Source organism: Delphinapterus leucas, chromosome 3 (assembly GCF_059928025.1).
Source record: "Delphinapterus leucas isolate spDelLeu-1000000601 "Yukka" chromosome 3, BTC_Dleu_Yukka2, whole genome shotgun sequence".
NCBI lineage: Eukaryota > Metazoa > Chordata > Mammalia > Artiodactyla > Monodontidae > Delphinapterus > Delphinapterus leucas.
Window position 1 is genome coordinate 120,419,437 of NC_143131.1, and position 8,210 is coordinate 120,427,646.

The window sequence follows — 8,210 nt, forward strand, 5'->3', positions numbered from 1 at the left end:
TATTTGGGATCTTTTTTGTTTCTTAGTGTAGGTGTTTTTGCTGTAAACTTCCCTCTTAGAACTGCTTTTGCTGCAGCTCTTAAGTTTTGGTATGTCATGTTATCACTTTCATTTGTCTCAAGTTGTTTTTTAATTTCACTTTTCATTTCTTCTTTGACCGATTGGTTGTTCAGAAACATGTTGTTTAGTCATGTTTCTGTGAATTTTCCAGTTTTCCTCTTGTAATTGATTTGTAGTTATATACTATTGTGGTCAGAAAATATGCTTGATATGATTTCAGTCTTCTTAAATTTGTTCAGACTTGTGGCCTAACAAATGATCTGTCCTGGAGAACGTTCCATGCATACTTGAGAAGGATGTGTATTCTGCTGCTGTTGGATGGAATGTTCTATATATGTCTACTAGGTCCCTCTGGTCTAACATGTAAGTTCCCTCTGGTCTAACATGTAAGTTAAGTGCAATGTTTCCTTATTGATACTCTGTCTGTCGTGATTTATTCATTGTTGAAAGCGGGGTATTGAAGTCCCCCGTTATTATTGTATTGCTGTCTATTTTTCCCTTCAGATCTGTTGATATTTGCTTAATATAGTTATAGGTGCTCTGGTATTGGATACATAAATATTCACAATTATTATATCCCCTTGATGAATTGACCCCTTTATCAATATAATGACCTTCTTTGTCTCCTGTTACATTTTTTTGACTTAAAGTCTATTTTTCCCAGTGTAGGTATGGTTACCCCTACGTTCTTTTGGTTTCTCTTTGCATTAAATATCTCTTTCCATCCCTTCACTTTCAGTCTATGTGTGTCCTTAAAGATAAAGTGAGTCTCTCGTAGGTAGCATATAGTTGGGGTTGTTGTTGCTTTATCCAGTCAGGTGCTCTATGTCTTTTTATTGGAGAGTTTAATCGATTTACATTTAAATTAATTATTGGTAGGCGTGGATTTACTATTACCATTTTGTTTATTATTTTCTGGCTGTTCTGTATTTCCTTTGTTTCTTTCCTCCTCTTTGGCTTTTTTCCTTTGTGATCTCATAATATTTTATGTTAGTATGCTTTTATTCCTTCCTTTTTATCTTCTGTGTATTTACTATAGTTTTTTAAATTTTGTAGTCACCATGAGGCTTACATTAAAACATCCTATAACAGTCTATTTTAAGCTGATAACAACTTAACTTCCATCACATACAAAAGCTCTACATTTTTACACTCCCTACCACATTTTATGTTTCTGATGTTACAATTTATATCTTTTTATATTGTGCATCCATTAACAAATTAGTTTAGTTACAGTTATTTTAAGTACTTTAGTCTTTTAACCTTTATACTAGTTATAAGTTATTTATCTAGCACCATTACAATTTAGAGTATTCTGAATTTATATATTTACCTTTACCAGTTTGTTTTATACTTTCATATGTTTTCATGTTACTAATTACTGTCCTTTTCTTTCAGCTTGAAGAACTCTCTGTAACATTTCTTGTCCAGCCAGTCTACTGGTGATGAACTCCTTCAGTTTTTGTTTGTCCAGGGAACTCTCTCTCCTTCAATTCTGAAGGACAGCTTTGCTGGGTAGAGTATTCTTTTTTTTTTTTCCTGGATGCGCTGGGTCTTCATTGCTCTGCGTGGGCTTTCTGTAGTTGCAGTGCACGGGGTCTACTCTTTGTTGTGGTGCATGGGCTTCTCATTGCAGTGGCTTCTCTTGTTGTGGAGCATGGGCTCTAGGTGCGCGGGCTTCAGTAGTTGTGGCACGCGGGCTCAGTAGTTGTGGCATGCACGCTCAGTAGTTGTGGTGCACAGGTTTAGTTGCTCCGCGGCATGTGGGATCTTCCCAGACCAGGGATCGACCCCATGTCCCCTGCATTGGCAGGTGGATTCTTAACCACTGTGCCACCAGGGAAGTCCTGGGTAGAGTATTCTTGATTGGCAGGTTTTTTTCTTTCATCAGTTTGAATACATCGTCCACTCCCTTCTGGCCTGAAATGTTTCTCTGCAAAATATGCTGAACAAGGGTTCCCTTGTACATAACAAGTAGCCTCTTTCAAGCTGCTTTTAAGATTCTCTGTCTTTAACACTTGACAATTTGATTATAACATGTCCTATTGTGAATCTCTTTGGATTCTTTTTAGGTATGTTTTGGGCTGCCTGAATCTGGATGTCTGTTTCTTTCTCCAGGTTAGGGAAGTTTTCAGTCGTTATTTCTTTGGATAATCTTTCGGCTGCTCTCTCTCTCTTCTTTTTCTCAGACAACAGTATTATTTATATGCATTCACTTAATAGTACGTCATAAGTCTTTTGAGCTATCTTCACTCTTTTTATTCTTTTTTCCTTTTGTTCTTTTGATAGGGTAGTGGAAATCACCAAATCTTCAAGTTTACTAATCTTTTCTTTTGCTTTAGCTAGTCAGTTGTTGAATCCCTCTATTGAATTTTTCAGTTTAGATATTGTATTCTTTATCTCTGATTTCTCTTTGACACTTTTTTATATTTTTAGTTTTCTTTTGTTGAAATTCTCACTTTATGCATTGCTCTCCTGACCTTAGTGACCATTTTATGACCAGTAGGTAGAACTATCAGATAAATCACTTATCTCCATTTCATTAAGATTGTTTCTAGAGATTTATCTTATTCTTTTGTTTGGAACATATTCCCTTATTTCTTTATTTTCCTTGACTCTCTGTGTTGGTTTCTACACATTAGATAAAACAACCATCTCTCTCAGCCTGGACAGACTGGACTTGTGTAGGAGATGAGCCTAGTCAATTAGCCCACCTTGAGCTCCTAGTTGCCTCTCAAACCTCTGTGATTGTCCAAGCCATACAACTACATATATATATATTTTTCAGATTCTTTTCAATCATAGGTTATTACAAGATACAAATGCTATGCTGTATAGTAGGTCTCGTTGTTTATCTATTTTATATATAATAATGTGTATTTGTTAATCCCAGATTCCTAATTTATCCCTTACTCCTCCTTTCCCCTTTGGTAACCATAAGTTTGTTTTCTATGTGCGTCTGTTTCTGTTTTATAAATAAGTTCATTTGTATCTTTTTTTTTAGATTCCACATATAAGTAATCTTTCTCTGTCTGACTGACTTCATTTAGGATGATGGTCTCTGGGTCCATCCATGTTGCTGCAAATGGCATTATTTCATTCTTTTTATAGCTGAGTAATATTCCATTATATACCACATCTTCTATATCCATTCCTCTGTTGATGGAGACTTAGGTTGCTTCCGTGTCTTGGCTATTGTAAATAGTGCTGCTATGAGCATGGGGGGGGTGCACGTATCTTTTTGAATTAGAGTTTTCATCTTTTTTGGATGTATGCCCAGGAGTGGGATTGCTGGATCATATGGTAGCTGTATTTTCAGTTTTTTTTAAGGAACCTCCAAATTGTTCTCCGTAGTCAAGCCACCATCTTTGTTCTTAGTGGTTCCCAGTAGATGAGGATGTGCCAAGATCTGTCGGTGTATGAAAGACATGGGAAATGCCACGTGCCTGTTTGGGTTCCCAGAGGACTACTCATTGCTTCCCCTTTCAGCCCCCTATGCAGGCTAATTGGAAGCCTGACATTCAGGCAGCAGCTGGGAAAATCAGGACATTATATGTATAGTCTAGCACCTATCAGGAAGAAACTGGGATCTGGGTATTTTTGTTTACTCCCTCTGTGCTGAGCCAGAGAGAATATTTGGGCACACAAGCACTCTCACAGACTAGAACCACCTCTTTGTTTCATGTGGTCCTGGGGGGCTCATGAATGCTGAGCCCCATCAGTTCCCAGAGCTAGGTAATTTGGGAGCCTGTCCCTTGGGTAGTAGCCATAATAGTTGGGGTGCTAGAAGTATGGACAAGTTCCTTCCAGGGAGAAGCTGGTGACTTGGTTTTAGTATTGGAGTGAGCCGTGGGGAGACAGTAGAGGATGTGCCCACCAGCTCTCTTGGGCTTCCAAGAGGATCCCTGTCAGTTCCCACACGCAGGCTGCTTAGAAGCCAGAACCTCAGAAAGCATCTGGAGAAGTTTGCAGTCAGATCACTTCCAGGGAGAAACTGAGGGATGGACATTTTTGTCTGATCTCTCTGAGCAGAGTTGGGAGTTGGGGGGTTGGTAATAGCCATGGAGAGTCCTCATGTACCCATTTAACAACTGCTTATTTATTTGCTATAGTTTTGTGGGATTTATGAATGCAAGCCCCATTGGCTCTCCGAGCTAGGTGATTTGGGGACCTGTACCTCAGGTGGCAGCCTTAAGAGTTGGGGCACTAGATGATTTGTGATCCAGATTCTTTGTTCCCCTGGGCAAAGCTTGGAGTTAAGGGTTCCCACCGAATTGTGAACTGCTATGCCAGGGGCTGAGTTTATGGGGAGAGTGTTTCTCAGCTTTTCCTTCCCATCTTGATGTGGTTTTTTTTTCTCAGTCACCAGTGTGTAGGAGTTACTCAACTAGTTTTTGGATTTCTCTGAGAGAAAATTGATTCACCTGTTCCTGTATACTCAGTGCATCCATGGGAGGCGGAGTCAGGAGCCTCTTATGTCACCGTTGTTTAATGGGTACAGAGTTTTAGTTTGTGCCCAACCATGTGAATGTACTTAATGCCCCTGAATTGCACCTTCAAAAAACGGTTAAAAAGACAAATTTCATGTATATTTTACCATGACAAAATTTTTAAAAATCCACAATGAACAAAATATCAAAATTGCCCTTTCACATTACTAATAGTGTCTGTGGATGAACAAAGTAGTTAATTTTGTATTAATAACAGAAGTGTTAATTTGTAGATCAATATAATCCAGTTGGTCAGTTTTTCCCCTCTGTGGTAGAATGCTTGTGTCCTATATAAGAAATCTTTGCCTTCCCCCAAATCATGAAGATTTTCCGCTTAGTTTTCTACTAAAAGCTATATTGTCTTATTTTTCACATTTAGATCTTCAGTCTATCTAAAATTTACTGATGTGTAGTTTGAAGTAGGGGGTCAAGGTTCTTTTTTTTCTTTATGAATATCCAATCAACTCAGACCATTTTATTGAAAAGACTATCTTCTCTCATACTAGTACACACTCAGGTGTGGGTCTGTTTCATCAGTCAGTTTGTCCATTTTTGCATGAATTAGTATAGCCAATGAATGCCTTAATTAATGTAGCTTGGTATTTGGTAGTTTTCAGTCCCTCAATTTTGTTCTCAATTCAAGATTGTCTATTTTATTCTAGCTCTTTGTTTTTCCATATGAATTTTAGAATCAGCTGGTCAATTTCCAGGAAAAAGAAGAAACACCTATGCTGAGATTTTGTTTGTACTTGAGTAGCATCTGTAGTTAAGTGTGGGGAAACTTGAAATAATTGAATATTGAACTTTCCTGTCTATGAACGTATTGTATCTCTTCCTTTTTTAGGTGTTATTTTTCTCAGTAGTGCTTTGTAGTTTTCAGTGCAGAGGTCGTACAGATCTTTAATTTCTTTCCAGGTGTTTCATGCTTTTTGATCCTATTGTAAATGGCATCATTTTAATTTTCCTGTTTGTTTGTTGCTTGCATATAGAAAAAAAGTTTGTAATATCAACCTTAAACCAGTGACCTTGTTAAATTTGCTTATTTAAACCTAGTAGATTCTTCTATATTATTCACATATATATAATCATGTCATCTCCAAATAGTGACAGTTTTATTTTTTCCTTTCCAATCCTAAGCCCTTTTATTTATAGCTGTTACCTCTACTTTTTCTTCTTTTATTATTATTATTATTATTATTATTATTATTCTAAGAAGGGCCTCTGATAAAATGTCAAAGTCAGGTGTTTTGGTCTTACTCCGTCTCTCAAGCAGAAAGCTTTCAATGTTTTACTAATATTTCAGTTAGCCTTTGCTGGGACAAGCCACTGCAAAACACAGTGGCTTAATATAATAATGATTTATTCTTTCTCACCATTCCGTGAACTGGTTGGGTAGTTCTTCTGCTGGATTCAGGCAGGTTCACTCATGTGGCTGCGTGGCTGTTTGCATCCAGGCTGCAAGATCCAAGATGGCCTCACTTACATGTCTTGCAGTTGATGAGGGCTGCTGGCTTGGGCATCTCCTTTGTCCTCCAGGAGGCTTTTCATCCTCCAGTAGCTAAGACTGGCTTCCTTAAAGGTGTCCTAACAGCAGTGTTCCATGAGGCAGCTTGTCTTTTTAACAAACCATGGTTGACAATTGCAATTAGACATGGCAGCTAGAAAGAGGGAGAAAGCAAAACTAAAGACCTGGAACTTCTATAGATAATTAGCTTATAAATAATCTAGTGTAAGAATCCTTAAAAAAAATTAAATGTCTGGGTGCTTTGGAAATAATCTTAGGTGTGAAGAAGTGGATGGAAATGTAGGAAATATGAAAAGGCACTTCACGTTTGTACAGTGGAATTATCATCTGGAATTAGGGAAGAATAGGAACTTCCCAGCCACTAACCTTTTGAAAATATTTCTCCTAGTGAAGACTAAAAATACGTCCCTGCCCCAGGCAAGCCCCTGACACAGTGATCAGTGGGCCATCCTGGCACCATCTCCATTATTTCAGAAAGTTGGATATAAAATAAAAAATTTTTTAAAAGACCCTTTTAACTAATGCATTATAAAATCAAATAGTTTTAAAGGTAGCTTTTGGATTGGTGTAAACTCCAGTGATTTCCAAGGAGCCACGTGTCAGTCTCACCTCTGCCTGGGTGTTATGCTACTCTAACGTCAGGTTTCTAAGCAAAATATTCAAAACTTTTTAAGGGGAAAAAAAGGGTATTTAGTAAGTTGCCGGTGCTTAGTGAATCAAGGGAGAGTATCTTACAGATTTCTAATAAACCATTTTGATTATACCTGGAAAATCCCATCTTTAAAAACGAAAGTCTTGCTTAACCTTGAGACTCTCTTGTGTACTTATAAGGTTGATGTAGTGAAAGTTGTGTGTCTGGGTTTTAAGAATAGTTTTGAAATCACAGCTAATTCTGTATGTAGAGTAAAATGTTAGTATGTAGAGTAAAATGTTAAATAGTCTTTCCTTCAGAAATCAAAGAAAGTCTCTTAGCAAAGTTCACCTCTGTACTGTAATGAAGAAAAACTCAAATCTTTTGATACAAACAGAAGGTCTACTGTAAAGATGTCATCTCTTCTATATGAAATTTCACTTCTTGGAATTATTCAGGTAAACCAAAGGGGAAATTGAAAGTTTAATGTTAGGGATATAGACCAGTAGATAGACATGTTCTAAGTTACTTTTATCATGAAATGTTAACAAAAAGAAAGACATTAGAATTGTGACATTGATTCTCTCTTCTTTTTGGTTTTTTAGTCTAATAAAATCTATAGTGGGACTTTCGTGGCGGTCCACTGGTTAAGACTCCGCCTTCCAATGCCGGGGGTGCAAATTGGATCCCTGGTTGGGGAGCTAAGATCCCATGTGCCTCTCAGCCAAAATCCAAAAGATAAAACAGAAGCAGTATTGTAACAAATTCAATAAAGACTTAAAAATAAAATCTATAGAATTCCTATATATGGTTATTATTGTTATAACGTGTTAAGTTTTCAATTGGTGCCATAACAAATTACCACAAACTTAGAGGTTTAAAATAGTACAAATTTATTATCTCACAGTTTTGTAGGTCAGAAATCTGAATGAGCTTGGTCCTTTGTTCTTGGTCTCACAGCCCGAAATCAAGGTGTGGGCAGGGCTGAGTTCCTCTTGGGAGGTTCAGGGGGAAGAATCCACTTCCAAGCTCATACAGGTTGTTGGCAGAATTCAGTTGCTTGTGGTTTCAGGACTGAGGTTCCCATTTCTTGATGGCTGTCATCTGGCGCTGCCCTTAGCTCCTAAACACCTCTCATGAGAAAGCCTTGCCAAAACAAAAAAAAAGGCTTTTAGGACTTGAAGGAAGGGTCTTAACCCCTTGCAAGCCTTGCAGCCTGAGCTCTCAGGGACTGTCAAGGGACATCAAGCCCATGGCTTTTTAGATGCGATGTCTCTTCTAGTTAGTTATTGAGTATTCAAGGGTTTTTAGGGTTGGGGTTGCCACCTTTCCCGAGACTACCGTGGTACCACTTCTAGGGAATCCTTGGTGCTGAAAGTCAGCGGTCCCCAACCTTTTTGGCACCAGACACTGGTTTCGTGGAAGACAATTTTTCCACGGACAAGGGATGGGGGATGGTTCAGGTGGTAACGCGAGCGATGGGGAGCGATGGGGAGCGGTTGAT